Raw genomic sequence first — 17,161 nt, 5'->3', positions numbered from 1 at the left:
CTCCTGCTTGTCGGGATTATATTTCCCCTCCGCTGCGAGGCGTCTGTATGTATAGTGTTGTTGCGAAGGTATCTCGCGTGTGCTACGAGGGCGGAATACGATGTTCCTCCGCTGCAAGGCCTTTGAATAGAGTTGTTGCACCGGTGGCACGTGTCAGTTAAGCAACGCAATACAGTTTATTGAGTGAAAGAGTTCCAAGTGAAACGGCGAAATATAATTATTCAATTCGCCAAAGAGGATTCAAATGGTTCAAATGGCTCTGAGCACTATCGGACTTAACATCTGAGGTCACCAGTCCTCTAGAACGTAGAACTACTTGAACCTAACTAACCTAAGGACATCATACACATACATGCCCGAGGCAGTATTCGAACCTGCGATCGCAGCGGTCACGCGGTTCCAAACTGTATCCCCTAGAACCGCTCGGCCAACCAGGCCGGCAATAGGAATCATGTATGATTCGTTCGTGCTTATAGATTCAGCCCTTGTTGTAAGCAGACATTTCTGGAGGAACTTCTGATCTTCAAGTTTCAAATCGGAGTACAATTCAAATATTGATTAAAAAATTTCTGGAAATGGTAAGTTTTTTATTTTTTCTGGAAACACAGACAACTACGGACAGAATTCACAGAAGAAACTTGTAACCTCTCCACGAATAAAAAAAAATGTATATATCATTCATATTTAGCGTAACCTACCAACAGATAAATATAATTATGTAGCCTAATTCACAAAAAAAGGTTCAAATTGCTCTGAGCACTATGGGAGTTAACATCTGTGGTCATCAGTGCCTCAGAACTTATAACTACTTAAACCTACCTAACCTAAGGACATTACACACATCCATGCCCGAGGCAGGATTCGAACCTGCGACCGTAGCGGTCACGCGGTTCCAGACTGAAGCGCCTAGAACCGCAAGGCCAGACCGGCCGGCCCTAATTCACATTCAGTGTAAGTACCAACAGATAAATTCCGTAACTTACCGATGATAAAAATGTGACTAACCTCCTAATTAAATTATGGCTCACTTATAACGTTTCAATAATTGACTGTGAATTTAAACTGGTAAATTTTGGACGTCAGCAGTGCTGCATCATGGCCCTGAAAGATCATACTGAATAAATTGAAAATTCTTACCTCGATAAGGTCGCCTCATAACGCATATATATCTGATCCAATCATAAATTTTTCTTTCAAAGGTCAGTGCAATGTTGGGCAATACATTTGTCATGCATAAAAAGAAACAACTGATTTGTCTTTACAATAATCAGGATGACCATGGATTGGAGAAATTAGTAAAATCCTTAAATTGAGTTGAATGATTGTCAAAACTTAATTTTTATAAGAAAGATTATTATTAAGAGATTTGTTTTTTTAAAACAATTTATATGGGACTTGATATAACAATACTACATATGCGCGAAACTGCTTTTACCTTATACTACAACGCTCAGGCACCGCCATCGCTCCACACGACCGGCCCAGCCAACTCGATGCACCAGACTGCTAGCAATTACTCCTACTGCTACACAGTTCCTACTGCATACAACACTGCTCTCTGGTCTGAGATTCTCTTATAGGGTACATATCGCAGTCAGCACGTGAGCAATCCATCGAAATTACATCTGCTGGAATGCGCTAGCAACAAATTCCTTAATCATGCACCTCTTACAAAGTCTTGATAAAATTGATCATGCTCTGGGAAGGCCTCCTAGGAAATCAGTTCGACGCCTAAGGTTCTGTTCAGACACCTACAAAATCACTGAATTTACAGCCCTATAAAACAACTGCCAAAAGACTGAGGTTCTGTGAATGGATTCTGAATAAGTTCCATGAGGAGAGACTGGCCCTCGTTTAACTTTCTTTTCGGACGTAGTATTGTTCCACTTGAATGGATTCTGAATAGGTTGCATGACGGAGAAACTAGCTTTCACCTAAATTTGTTTTTGGACGAACTATGGTTCTACTTAACTGAATACGTTAATTCACAAAATAACCCTTTCTGAAGTTCTAAAAAACCTAACTTAAGACACTTAATACACCTTTCAGCAAAACTCTGCAACGGCACGTATGGACTACTTCTCGTGTTTCAAGGTACAGTTATCGCCGTCGTCGTTCCCAGATTTAAGCTCCTGCAATTTTTATCTGTCGGGGATGAGGGAAGGGGGAGGGGGTCACTAGAAGACAAAGTGTAAACATCGAATCCATACACTTTGGATGAACTTAAAAGTAGAATAGATCCAGAAATTGCTGCAATTTGTCAAGGGAGCTACGGAGTGCAGTATCCTAAGCAAATGTCAAAAATACATGAACAATGAATCGAGGCAGTTCGAGCACTTTCTTGTTTAATAAACGTGAGCAGCTTACTTTCCTTTTGAAATTTTTGTGTTATCCATAGCAGAAAACCTGACGCTACAAACTGTACTGTACTTAACTGCGGACCTCCTGTCACCTGTCCCGTCGGCACAGTGGCCGTCCTCGCTCGCCACAAAAGTTTTTGTGGTAATGGTTGATCAACATAAATTACATCCATCTGAACCACCTTACCTTATTTCAACCTTGGTCTCCCTCTACAGTTTTTAACCATGTCACTCCCTTCTAGTACTAAATACATTGTATTTGAATTTAGCACCTCCTCAGCATTCGCCTTTAGTACCATACTACGAAAGCTTTTCTTGTCAAAGTCGTTTCACGTCGACGTTTCACTTCCGTTTTAGATCAAACTACAAACGCCTGCAGACAATAATTTCTATAGTAAATTTAAATTCGATGTTAATAAATTCCACTTTTTCAGACTTTTCGTTACTACTGCCAGTCTATGTTTTACGTGCTCTCTACTTCGGTTGCCACCATTCAGTTTGATGCCCAAATACATTTAGTAGTTTTAGTCCTTTATTTGATAAAGTAATTGTGTCAGCATCAACCAGCAGGGATGCATTCCATTATCCACGTTTTCTGTCACTGATACTCGTCTTATAATCCTTTTAAAGACATTGTCTATCCTGTTCGAGTGCTGTTGAAACTAGTCTCCCATCTGTGCCGGAATTTCAGTATCACTAGCAAAACCACAAAGTTCCCATTTCGTCTCTCTGAACTTTAATGTCATTATAAGATTTCGACTTGATTTACGTTACTGCTTGCAAAGCGACATCAGTGTGAACACACCCCTGTTGTAGTCCCTTCTCAACTACTTCTCTTTCACGCCTTTCGATTAATACAACTTTTAATTTTAGCTCGTTCGTTCCTGGATCGAGATAACACAATGAATTATAGTAATGAATATTAAATATCATACAAACTCTCGGCGCTTGTGCATGTTCTTTTTTTTGTGTTAAAGGTCCGTTCATGTTTTTAACCGTGTTTCCTCACTCTGTGTTTCACTACAATCCTACTTCGTGATACGACAGCACACGAAGTCGACGGTCGATTGAGGTGGACGACTTTTTCTTTACAAGTAGGGAACCTTTTGCCATGCCAAGTCACCCAACAATCTTACAATGAGTAAAGATACAAAATCAAACATACATAGGTTAGTATTAACAGTATATTCTGAAATAAAAACACAATTAAATTATGACACTTAACTTGGGACTTGAATTATGTAATTACGAGTGCCGTTTGGTTGCAACTCTTGAATGTATTTATAAAATAATGTAGTATTAACGGCGGTGTGCCAAAATACGTCCGATATGGACCAGATCTAGAAAACAAAAGGTGGCTCTTATTCTGCTAATAATCTGCAGATCAAAAATCTTCAAATGTCTTTTTGTAGCAGCTTCATACAATATTTATAAAGCCGTAGACTATATCTATGGCTCAAATTATATCTTTATTTCATTACTTACAATTACGTTTTCTGCTAATAAAAGCACAGCATGCAAATGGGCCTGCAGTATGGTTGCTTTACAAGTTCTACATACCAGTTCGCTAACTGTATTTTAGCCTGCTACGTTCAGAATATCACGTAGTCCCCATTTGTTTTTCAAGTCCACAAATTATAAATTAAACACAAAGTGCGCTTTCCTCTACTATGAGTTCTGGGCTCAGTGATGCTTTGCGTGTTCCTACATCTTTCCTGAACCCAAACCCGAGCTCGGTTTCTACCAATTCTTCCAGTATTTTCTAACCAATTAAACCATCTTTTTTCTGGTAATAGTCACACCTGTCAGTAACTGATTTCTTTGGCATAGGAATTATTCCATTCTTCCTGAAGCTCGAGGGCATATCGCCTGCGTGGTGTATGTTACATATTACGTAAAATGCTTCTGTCGTGGCAGGCTCTCCCAAAGATATGAAAATTTCTAAGGGAATATCGTCATATCAATGGTCGATTTACGCGTTCCATAATTCTGTCAAAGTCTTCCCACCTCATCTTCGTTCGCACTGAACTCCTCTTTCTTCGGCAAGTCGCTGTCGGCACTCGTCACTCTTGGTTGCTGAACGCGCATCCATCGTCGCGATAACTCGGAATCATATGAGGCCTCGGCAACATTGTCTCCGCTGGACGGGGTGCCAAGAGTCAGCAAGTCTGCAACCGGCGGACAGGGCATGCGCTGCTGTCTGCTCCAGACTGGTGAAACAATAGAAGGTTTTACAGCTTACCTTGTTCCAATAACTCTCACATTCGAAAGATTCCTGTCTCTAGCTCCCAGCAGAACGAATCCATAACGCCTGGTGATGGGAGAGTAGCTACATCATCCTGACAGAACGCAGTAACTCTCCCTTCCCTCAATAAATGACCTTAGAAGCAGCGTGTCAGACTTTATTTACATATAATATGTGAAGGAAACGTGTAATTAGATGTTGTTATACTAATTTAAGCGTCAAAAGTTCCTACATACGTTTAGTTTAGAAACATTATCCGAAAAAGAAATCAGCATTGCTCAAGGCACTGAAACCACGCATGATAGTTAACTCTTCTTAGATCGATTCAAGCTGCAAAGAAAAATCAGTTTAAAAATAGACAGCCTTCCATCACAAAATCTAAAAACTCATTTTTGGACCTCGATCTCCTTGGGCCGTGTGCATATTGAAACTAAGCAAGCGGTAAGAGTTCTCGTACTGTAGTTTTAACAGCACGAGAAGATAAACTCAGCGACTCTCGCAATTTATCGGTGAACAGAAAACGTCAGTTCCTGTCGTGCCAGGAGCTATGACAGATGATCTTGAGACTGAATGTTAATTACTACAGCTCACGCTGAAAAGTAACTTGTTTAACTTCTAGATAACCGAAACATTCAGAGGAAGAGAACGACAACAATTTGTAGGGTTAGGTTGGGTTGGGCTGTTTGGGGGGGGGGGGGGGGGGGGTAGGGAGACCAAACAGAGAGAGGTCATCGGTCTCATCGGATTAGGGAAGGAACCATGCCGGCATTTGTCTGTAGCGATTTAGGGAAATGACGGGAAACCTAAGTCAGGATGGCCGGACGTGGGATTGAACCGACGTCCTCCTGAACGCCAGTCGAGTGTGTTAACCACTGCGCCACCTCGCACGGTAGTATTTATGAATGGGTTAAACATTAAATCAAAATTATACTGAAACTTATCTCAACACGATAGGCAAAAGTACTATGAAGACGCATTGCTCATGGACTCATAACTAGTTAAAGCATCATATAACAGGATAGCAGAAACAGCAATAAGTGACTAATCTAAATTCAGACGAATAGCTACACTGCTTTGTTTATACTCTACGATAAATTCAGTTAGTGGCCTACATCGTTAGGATAATAACATACCAAGAAAATGTTTTTATGCGAACGTCGTATAATAATTTAGAGCAAATAATTCCGATGATAATATTGTGGCACTAGCTCGTAATAACGTACGGATGACCAAAGTGGAACAGAACGCCTGAATAGTACTCTTGTACCAAACTGCAGTACGTAAAACAGGCATTTGTAAGGAAAATCACGTAACTGTGGATACTTTACAGCATAAATTTATTTTCCAGATCGGTTTTCAGTTTCACTTACGGCTCACATTTCCCTAATTATGTTCCACACTGTCTGCTCGATTCTATTCCGCCACTTTTTCATGTATTTATTTTATCCCAATTGTCTATGTACTCCACAATTTCTGTCTCTTTATTGTATCTACATCTCCGTTGCGTCACCAGCGCTCTACCCTAGGGCAGGTCTTCACATGTAGCTCTCTCCCTGTAGTCTTTTCACTTCTTGCTCTCTTCGTTTTCTCGTAATTGTTTCCATCTTCCTGCAGGTTAGGGGATTATAATAGGCACCAGATATTCCTGCCTGTCGTAAAATGCGACTAAAAGGAGTCTCACACTTTTTGGCCTAATAATTTATGGTACCCGTTTAGGTATGACCTCACATTTTCCAAATTCTACAGAAGTGTGGTCCATTTGGGGAAGGATTCCTTATGTGGTGCACCAGACATCCATAGTGCTGTTAGATCTTCTCTGCCTTTTATTGTCATGACTCTGCGACTACACCTACAGTTCAGATATTTGGGAGAGGACAATTAATGGGGTATGTCATCTTCTTCCGTTCTCTGCAGTTCTATTCTGCTCCCATGACGATACTGGATTTCTCTGCACCCAATTTCCAGCATGGTAGCCAGTGCGTGGTGATGGCCGTCAGATACGCTCCTGGTAGTAGCCCCTTGATGGCCAGGGGATTGCACTGCTGATGCCTGAGCTGCAAGTTCCTAATGTATGCCAAAGTGTAAACAACCGTCTTGTTGGGGCATCAGTACTCCCGGAAAAGGTCGTTATGCTACGTGGCCCTTGTTGTGGCTGGCTGGTGCCTGTCGGAAGAACTCCTGATCGGAGTGGGTGGCATCAGGATGGATGATCCACAATGAAGCAGACCAAGTTATCTTTTGCTGGTGATCGAATGGCGTCAGTAGTCTCTGAGAAGGGAAAGGTAGACTACAGTGCTAACAGTATGACAGTAAACCGTTCCCCTCCCTAGCTACACCTTGGGAGGAACATAGGACAATGGAAGGCTGGTTAAGAAACATGAGACTCCAGTGGTCCCTACATCACCACTCCCTAACAGTTTTGCGTCTGAGGACGAGTTGGAGATTCTAGGGTCACCTGAAGACCTGTATCTTGCTGACACTTCTCACGCACTGGTCCTGGATGCGAGCACTCAACCGATGGTGACAGGTAACCCTGAGGCGTAATCTGCCTCCTTGATCCTTTCATGGTTTCCCACACGACAGAAGCGGTTTTTTCTCCTATCTGGCTTAGTTACCATAACTCTTAAACGTTACACCTGCTTTTTCCGTGGCCCTCAGTAAACCTGATTTCCCATAATGCAGACCCCTGCCATTTGTTGCTGTTGAGAGTACTACAAAATCTGTATCGACTGTGACAGACCGTCAGGTGGAGTTTGTATCTATGTTCTTACCTCTGTCTGTAGCAAACCTACGCCGCTTCAAACATCTTTAGACACTGTGGCTGTCAGGGTGAGGACAACACAGAAAATTACCGTCTCTAACATCTACCTCCGTCCAGATAGTGAAGTATTACTCCATGTATTGGTTGCATTAATTTCTCCACTCCATCTGCCTTTCCTGCTGTTGGGTGATTTCAATGCCCATAATACTTTGTGGAATGTAACAAAATTTTCTAGTCTTCATAAAGAAGATGAGGAACTCCTAACTCAACTCCATCTTTGCCATCTCAATACAGGTGCCCTGCCCCCCCCCCCCCCCCCCCCCCCCCCCGTATTCAGTGTGGGACATGGCATTTACTTGGCCACTGATCTCCCGGTTTTCATTCCTGGCCTTCTCCCATCTATCCACTGGAGAGCTCACGACGTCTGGTGTGGAAGTGAGCAGGGCTGACTGGGATGCTTTCGTCTGTGCTACCACTGTTGAATCTCCATTGCCTGGCAACACTGAGGAGGTGATCCACATCGTCACCACTACCACTGTTGCCGCAGCTGGATTGGCATCCCCTTGTTCCTCAGGTTGTTCCTGGAGGAAGGCAATGCCTTGGTGGTCTCGATAAATCGCTGCAGCTACTAGAGACTGTAGGCAGGCCTTCAAACGTCATAAACACAATCCACCTCTGGAGCACCTCATTTCCTGCAAATGGCTCCATTCCAGGGTTCCTCACCTCATCAAACGACAGAAGCAGGAGCGATGGGAACGATACATCTCCGCCATTGGAACACGAACGTCTCCTTGAACCAAGCTCAGACACCTTTATGGATAACAGACCTCTGCAGGTATACTTGGATTTTCCACACATAGAGTTGTATCCACCGATCCAGACGAAATCGCAGAGCGACTTGCCAAGCATTGTGCTCACACCTTTGCACCTGAGAATTACCGCCCCACATTTCGCCTCCTCAAACAGTGGGTGGAATGACAATATCTATCTTTTGCTCGAAGCCACCCTGACCTATATAATGCTCCTTTCAATAAGTGGAGATTTCTCAGCACCCAGGCCTATTTTCCTGAGACATACCCTGGACAAGACCGCATTCATTCCCAAATAGTTAAAGATCTCTCAGCGGATTACCAGCGCCACCTCCTTGCTGTCCTGAACTGCATCTGGAGCATTCAGTTTGCATCATGCACTTCTGTCGTCATGATACTGTCCACCCACATCCTGAACTTTACCTCGATGACCAACCACTTAATGTAGTGGAGACGTACCGTTTTTCGGGACCGATTTTCATCACCTGCTTAATTTGGCTTCCCCATCATCGTCAGCTTAAGGAAATGTGCTGGTGGGTTCTTAATACACTCCTGGAAATGGAAAAAAGAACACATTGACACCGGTGTGTCAGACCCACCATACTTGCTCCGGACACTGCGAGAGGGCTGTACAAGCAATGATAACACGCACGGCACAGCGGACACACCAGGAACCGCGGTGTTGGCCGTCGAATGGCGCTAGCTGCGCAGCATTTGTGCACCGCCGCCGTCAGTGTCAGCCAGTTTGCCGTGGCATACGGAGCTCCATCGCAGTCTTTAACACTGGTAGCATGCCGCGACAGCGTGGACGTGAACCGTATGTGCAGTTGACGGACTTTGAGCGAGGGCGTATAGTGGGCATGCGGGAGTCCGGGTGGACGTACCGCCGAATTGCTCAACACGTGGGGCGTGAGGTCTCCACAGTACATCGATGTTGTCGCCAGTGGTCGGCGGAAGGTGTACGTGCCCGTCGACCTGGGACCGGACCGCAGCGACGCACGGATGCACGCCAAGACCGTAGGATCCTACGCAGTGCCGTAGGGGACCGCACCGCCACTTCCCAGCAAATTAGGGACGCTGTTGCTCCTGTGGTATCGGCGAGGACCATTCGCAACCGTCTCCATGAAGCTGGGCTACGGTCCCGCACACTGTTAGGCCGTCTTCCGCTCACGCCCCAACATCGTGCAGCCCGCCTCCAGTGGTGTCGCGACTGGCGTGAATGGAGGGACGAATGGAGACGTGTCGTCTTCAGCGATGAGAGTCGCTTCTGCCTTGGTGCCAATGATGGTCGTATGCGTGTTTGGAGCCGTGCAGGTGAGCGCCACAATCAGGACTACATACGACCGAGGCACACAGGGCCACCACCCGGCATCATGGTGAGGGGAGCGATCTCCTACACTGGCCGTACACCTCTGGTGATCGTCGAGGGGACACTGAATAGTGTACGGTACATCCAAACCGTCATCGAACCCATCGTTGTACCATTCCAAGACCGGCAACGGAACTTGCTGTTCCAACAGGACAATGCACGTCCGCATGTATCCCGTGCCACCCAACGTGCTCTAGAAGGTGTAAGTCAACTATCCTGGCCAACAAGATCTCCGGATCTGTCCCCCATTGAGCATGTTTGGGACTGGATGAAGCGTCGTCTCACGCGGTCTGCACGTCCAGCACGAACGCTGATCCAACTGAGGCGCCAGATGGAAATGGCATGGCAAGCCATTCCACAGGACTACATCCAGCATCTCTACGATCGTCTCCATGGGAGAATAGCAGCCTGCATTTCTGTGAAAGGTGGATATACACTGTACTAGTGCCGACATTGTGCATGCTCTGTTGCCTGTGTCTATGTGCGTGTGGTTCTGTCAGTGTGATCATGTGATGTATCTGACCCCCGGAATGTGTCAATAAAGTTTCCCCTTCCTGAGGCAATGAATTCACGGTGTTCTTATTTCAATTTCCAGGAGTGTATTATTCGATGCACGAGCCAGAACAACAGGGGTTCCGCAGCTGTTCAAAGCTCTTGTGCAATCCTGTCTTGACCTGGAGCCTGTGTATAAGCCCTTAGCATTGCGGCTGCTGGACCCTGTACACAACTGTGGAGTTCAGCTTATAACGGGAGCTTTCCAAACGAACCCAGTGAGGAGTTTCCAAATGGAAGCCGGTGTTCCGATATTGCGGATCAGGCGAAAACATCTGCTTGCGAATTATACCACCCCTAACCATACTTCGCCTTTTCCTTAACACAGCGATACACCTCCTGCAACTTCGGCCAGATTGGAGATTCCAATTGCAATCCATGTTCGGTCGCGTCATTTCGCAGTTGACACTTTTCACTCTACCGCCTTTTCTGTGGGTCCACAAACGTACATCTCCATGGTCCATGTCTTGGTCACACCTTTGTCTGTAGCAAAAACGCTCAGTTGCACCTGACGCAAACCACCAGAAACTTTTATCTGTTTTCGGCGAGTTCCTCCTGTCAGAAATTGTCTACACTGGTGGCTCGATTTTCGATGGTCACGTTGGCTTCGCTTACGCTGACGCTGGACATATTGACCAGTGTTCCTTTGCCAGATGGCTGCAGTGTTTCCACTGCCGCGTTGGTAGCCAGCTCGCGCGCTCTTGAGCATGCCCACTCCGGCTCAGATTACTCCTTAGTCATCTGTACTGACTACTTAAGAAGACCACAAGCTCTCCACCTGTGCTTTCCTCGCCATCCGTTGGTAATGACCATCCGTCTCTTTATGCACTTGGAAACAGTGGATGTTCAATGTCCTTCATCTAGACCCCAGTACTTGTCGGGATCCCACGCAATGAACTTGCTGACCAACTCTGAAGATCGGCCAGCCAGACACTGGTCTCTAATCAGTCTTACTCTGTAAGGTTTACGGTATCTGGGGTACTGAATGGCGCACCATCAGTGTACCAAATAAACTGCGTGTTGTGAAGAAGACAATGAATGTGTGGTGGTCATCCGTGTCGGTCACTCGCAGAGACTCTGTTGTCTTTTGCGGGCTCCGCATCAGCCGTACTTGGCTGAGGTAAGAACCACCTAGGTATTGCTGTTGTTTTCACATGACTGCTGTCCACTCTTGTTGGACTGCCCAATTATAGCTGCTCTGCAACGGACTTTTAATCTTTTCGCCACACTGCCAGCGGTGTTGGCCATTGTGTTTGCCTTGTTCCTGTCTGTGTTCCCTTAGCTTTGTATTTTAGGCTGGAGATTTAACTGTGTTGCAGAGTGTCTGGCTAATTCTTTTTTCTTCTTGTGATCATACAGCCCTGGCCATGTGTTATATCCTTTTAATAACTTCTACTCCTTTCTTCCTTTCTGTGCACGTTTCTGCTTTTGTCTTGTCTCCTTCGTTTTATCTATCCATGTGTTTCCCAGTGAGTTTTTCGCCTTTTCTCTTCACAGAATTTTTGAGGAATGGTTTTGCTCTGCGACTGTGAAAAAAGGGTCTGATTACCCTATACATTTGTCTCGTTCCCGCCAACCCAACCAACCAACCAAACAACCAATTGTTTCCTGTCCTTACAATTTCGGGCCACCTGGTGTCTTCTGTATCCTCTTTTTCCTCTTCCTCTTCCTGTTCTTCTTCCAAACTCTCAAACGTTTTTTCCTTCTCCTACCATTGCATACAAACAACCATTGCTATGACGAAGGTGTTTCTTTTTTCTTGATGTGTAATATCTTCAATCTTTTCATAATATTCCTGTACTTCCTCATCAGTGTGTTGACTCATTGGTATTTATTATACCACTGGCATTTATATCATTGGCATTTATATCAAAACTTCCTCCTTGTCAGCACTGAATATGATCATCGTCAGTCTTTCACCTCGGTACCCCAGTGCCATATGTTTTCTACCAGTCGTTTTCTTATTATTCTCGTAAACATGAAATGTAGGAATGGGAAGGAAAGGTAAAGGATAGGAGAGAAATCTTGATTGTTAGCCGCTCAGTGCTCCTTGGTTATGCAGTGGTTGTAGTTGAAAATTTTTGCCGCACTCGAACCAGGATTTTCCACTCTTATGAGTGGTTGCCTTAACCGCTTCGACCATTCGGAAACAGTCGTTGACTGGCGCAAACTCCCAACTTATAGCATGCTGCAACGTAGTGTTTCTCGTCCATTAAACTGACTAATCTCAAATCTACATTTCATGTTTTCGTGTTTGTACCAGTCATGTTATCACGAGTGGTGTCTGTTCCGTCGGACCAATATACATAAATTTATCATAGTTGCAGCACCACAAACTTCTAATCCTGTCTGCCTGAGTGAAATATTTTGTACTCTCCAGTGCCCAACTCTCACTTTCACCCCCATCTCACTTCGCATATACCTAATGCATCCAGTCAATTTTTCATCATTGCCTGTTCGGCATTTATTTTCCAGCTTACCAACCTGCAATAGTGCAGGTAGATCTTACGTTCCAATCCTTAACTTACCTTCCTTTCTCCTACTCCATTCCCTCTTTTCTTCTTCATCCTCTTCTACCCTTCTGCATTTGATTTCTAGATTCTTTTACAGACGAATTCAGCCGCTGAAAATGCGTCAGACGCCGTTCGTAGCCCTCTCTCTGAGAACATACGTTATAGTTTCTCTCTTCTGCCCTCAACGCATCATCGAAGTTCGTCTTGTATGACACCTCCGATGTTAGAAGAGGAAAATAAAAGCACTCTCAGGTCTCGAAATCTAATATCTCTGGGGTCGAGAAAACGAGAGTTGTCCAAGGAAAGGCGAAAGGAAGAAAAACAGAAGAAGCATGACACAAGTAAGTGAAAGTAATGTCAGACAAAGGTTATGTCCCAGGTGTTTCCAACCCATATGCTTCCAAAACGGAGGCCTCCTAGGGAAACTATGCTTTGTCCGGTCTCTCACCTACTGACCTATCTCACATATGACCCTACCAGGAGCACAGCTGTTTAAAAACACAGAAATAAGGCTTTGCAATACGCTAATGAACCGGAATTTCTATGTGCTAACAAATGTCTATATTGGTTGGTTGGTTGGTTTAAAGATTAAAGGGACCAAACTGCATAGGTCATCGGTCCCTTGTTTCATAAACACACAGAGCACAGTGAAACCATCCATTAGTCATTCGAAGCACAAAAGAAAAATTCCAGGGGAAGAAAATCCCCAAGGTCAATAATAAAGCAACATGGAAAACGGAGCACAGCAACAAAAACAATATAGAGAAGAAAGGCAGAAAGAATTAAAACTGTACAGCAGAGGATCGCGGCTGGCTGATCACGAAAATAAAAGGATGAGTCAGCCACTCTGCAACACGTTAAAACCTCCAGCCTAAAAGATTAGGGTGGAGTCGAATTACAACACAAAACTAATTAAAAGATACAGCTCAAAAGAGCGTGATGTAATAAAATTAATGGACCTATAAAAGCCGCTTGCGCGAATAAAACTTAAAACTCGATCTGCCATAGAGACATTGTCACCTAAAAGAGATGATAAATCACCCTGGAGATTTAAAAGTTCGCCTGAGAGCGGTTAAAAGAGGACATTCCAACAACAGATGGGCCACCGTCATGGTTGCACCACAGCATCAGCCAAGAGTGACCAATGCGGAGCCTACACAGAACAACAGAATCCTTGCGAGACGCCCGCATGCAGGAACCCCACACGGTCGTGGTCTCCTTTACTCGCCGCAGCTTGTTGGGTGCAGACAGAGTGCGCCATTCGTCTCCCCACATCCTAAAGACCCGATAGCGCAACACCGATCGGAGATCAGTGGCCGGGAGGCCGATCTCCGACGTCAGTTTTCGGGTAGCTTCTTTGGCTAACTTGTAGGCGAGTTCGCTTCCCGCTATCCCAACGTGTTCCGGGCTCCATATGAACACCACCGAACGTCCACGCTGTTGAAGAGCATGAACGGACTCCTGGATGGAAACAACAATGGGTCGGCGTGGGTAGCACTGGTCAAGAGCCTGCAGACTACTGAAAGAGTCACTGCAAATGACAAAAGACTCTCCAGTGCTGGTACGAATGCACTCAGGGCACGAAAAATGGCTGTCAGCTCTGCGGTATAAACACTGCAGCCTTCCGGCGAGGAGCGCAGGTCTACATAGTCCGCAAGAACATAAGCGTATCCCACACGGTCATTAACCATCGAGCCATCTGTATAGATAGCCTCCGAGTCAAGGGATGCGTCGAGGTGAGCAAGAAATTGGCTGCGCAAGACTGCAGGCGGAAATGAATCCTTTTGCCATTGTGAGAGGTCCAGCCGAAGCTGCGGCAGACGAATACAACAAGGTGGTGTATGTGGGTGGACCTGAAAAGCAGATGGAAGAGGCAAACACTCGAGTTCACTAAGGAGTGACCTAACCCGGATCCCAATTGTATAGCTTGATCGCGGCCGCCGGTGTGGGATATGAACTGCCGCATTAGCGAAAAGGAGACGGTAGGTAGGGTGACGGCGCGAACAACGGATGTTGGCAGCATAGTTGGCTAACAGTTGTTGACGCCGAATGCGAAGTGGAGGAACCCCAGCCTCAGCAAGTAGGCTATTAACAGGGCTGGTGCGGAATGCTCCTGTCGCCTGTCGAACCCCACAGTGGTGAATGGGGTCCAGCAGTTGCAATGCTGAGGGCGACGCTGAGCCGTACGCCACACTCCCATAATGCAGTCGGGACAGCACGAGGGCCTTGTAAAGCTGCAACAGCGTATTACGATGTGCACCCCAAGAGTTGCTGAGGCAGCGGAGGGCATTCAGATGCTGCCAGCACTGACGCTTGAGCTGACGAATACGATGTAATACCTCTTCAAGCTATTCTTCAATAGTCTCGTCTTGGATTACTCGTCTTTCTTCTCTGATGGGAAAGCTAATGATCCTGTGTTAATTTCAAATCATTCGTTGTTCTTTTCTTTTCGTTCTGTGCCCCATCTGTTCGCTCTCTTGTTCCTTCCTGCCGTCTGGTCACTTCAGGCCATTTTTTCTCACTCTCTTACATTGTAATCCTATCAATACCTTCTCCCTAATCAGATATCTACGTTGATTCTTCCATTTTTATTTTATTTTTTTCAAAATCGTTTTCAGCTTTGTGATTCCTACTTGCTTCTGACTTCTTATCCCACAAATATTTACAGATCACTTTCGTTAATCTACTGCCTGGCTTTCGATATATACGTCGAAAAATACCGTAATTCTCTTTTTCATTAATTCGGATGTCGGTTTACCGTTGTGTAGTAATTTCTAACCTCCCCTAACTTTTCGTGTTCCTAATACTTTCCTAGTCATCCCTTTCCTGGTGTTTTTAATGTGTTAAAATCATAGTTTAATGTTAAATTTCAGCTTGCATAGAGAAATTTCAAGTACAATACTGTACTGTGATCCTTATTTCTGCATTTCTACAGCGGCTTTTCTATTTTAAATGTATTTAGTTATAGTACACGCATTCCACTTATTTTATATGCCTTCTTCTAGTGAAGTTTCTTCCAAATCACTTATTTGATTATCTGCCCAAGATATATTAGTCTCTTAAGTTATGTCACCAATATGTGTCACGTGAAATATAAATGCAATTTTAATGCTTTTAAAAGTTGAATTTCTTTCTGCAGAAATTCTGAAGCTAGAAGTACCAGTTATTTCATCTAAAAGATTTCTTTGTGTTACAGTATGTACACACAGATATACACAATTTTTACTATCTTAATGCTTTTCTAGTTTCACCCATTTACATTTATTTTCATCATTTTTATTTGTTTTCCGTCTTTCCCTTTAGTTGCTGTAAATTCGAGGGAGTATGTACCGTCTATGCAACTAGTTGAAGGCAGTTTGTTTCTTGCCACACGCGTTTCGCTCCTTTTATTTGCGAAGCATCATCAGTGGCGAGAAATACATGTTTCTTTCTATACATACACTAAGCGTATTATATGTTAGATATAATACGCTGCTATATTACATTTTGTCGTATTTGTGTCTTGCTCTTTAGATTAGCAACAACTTTTGTATCACAAGTTCCGTAGTGTGACTGTATCGTTCGGTGTTACGATTTCCAGCGCTGTTATCACATCTATGTGGTCTTGGAGATGAATTTATTTGTCTTCATACTCCAGCAGGCCGATTTCTGGTTTTGTTTCATCCACATTTGTCACATCGCATGTTTCACTTTCACTTCCATTTGATGATCAACGTATCTGTGTATTCGGTGTGTAGTGTGCCAACTGCTGCTGTGTGTTTGTCTGCCTTTTGTTTCTGTTGTGTCTGACGTTTCCATGTGTTGCGTGTGTGTGTTTATGAACGCGCGCGGGCGTGTGTGTGTAATCTGTTTTTCTTTTATATAAATATGAGTTTGTGTGTATGTGTATTTTGTTGTGTGGAAATGTATTTTTTTAATATAATTGCTTGTTTGTAATTGTTTGTGTCTGTGTGTATTTTGCTGTGTGTAAATGTGTCTTTTTTTATGTGAGCTCATGTGTCAGTGTTGGGGAGGGGGGGGGGGGAGAGAAAAGGGGAAGGAGATTCAGTAATTACATTTCGGTTTGTTATTGTTTTGGTGGCTAGCATGATCAGAGGGTTATTATTTCTATGTATTTGGTCGTAGAGCACCTTCTTTTCCACTGCAATGACTCTCTGTATGTGAAAGTTTTCTTGCGGTGTCAGGAGCTTTTTGTTGTGATTATTCATTCTGATAACTGTCATGTCACATTCCATGTTGAGTGGTTTATGTGTGGTATATACCTGCTCCTTGGTGTTTGTCTGGTTTTTCAGCTGTTTGTAAATGTGATTGAAATGTGTTTCTTGTAATGTAAGCAAATTGTAATCCCTGTTTCTTTAGTATATTTGCTTCCTTGTGTGTTGCTTTGTGTTTGTATGCAAGCTTGTACCATTTTTTCTGTTATTCATGTCATGAGTGTTATTATTTTGTGTTTCCATGTGTGCTGTTGTGTCTGTGGGTTTCTGTGCTCTCTCCTTGTTTTGATTTTTCTTATGTTGTGTTTTAATGTTTTGATTGACAGCACACTTCCAGA

Source organism: Schistocerca gregaria, chromosome 8, assembly GCF_023897955.1.
Source record: "Schistocerca gregaria isolate iqSchGreg1 chromosome 8, iqSchGreg1.2, whole genome shotgun sequence".
Taxonomy (NCBI): domain Eukaryota; kingdom Metazoa; phylum Arthropoda; class Insecta; order Orthoptera; family Acrididae; genus Schistocerca; species Schistocerca gregaria.
Note: the sequence above shows the minus strand (reverse complement) of the source record.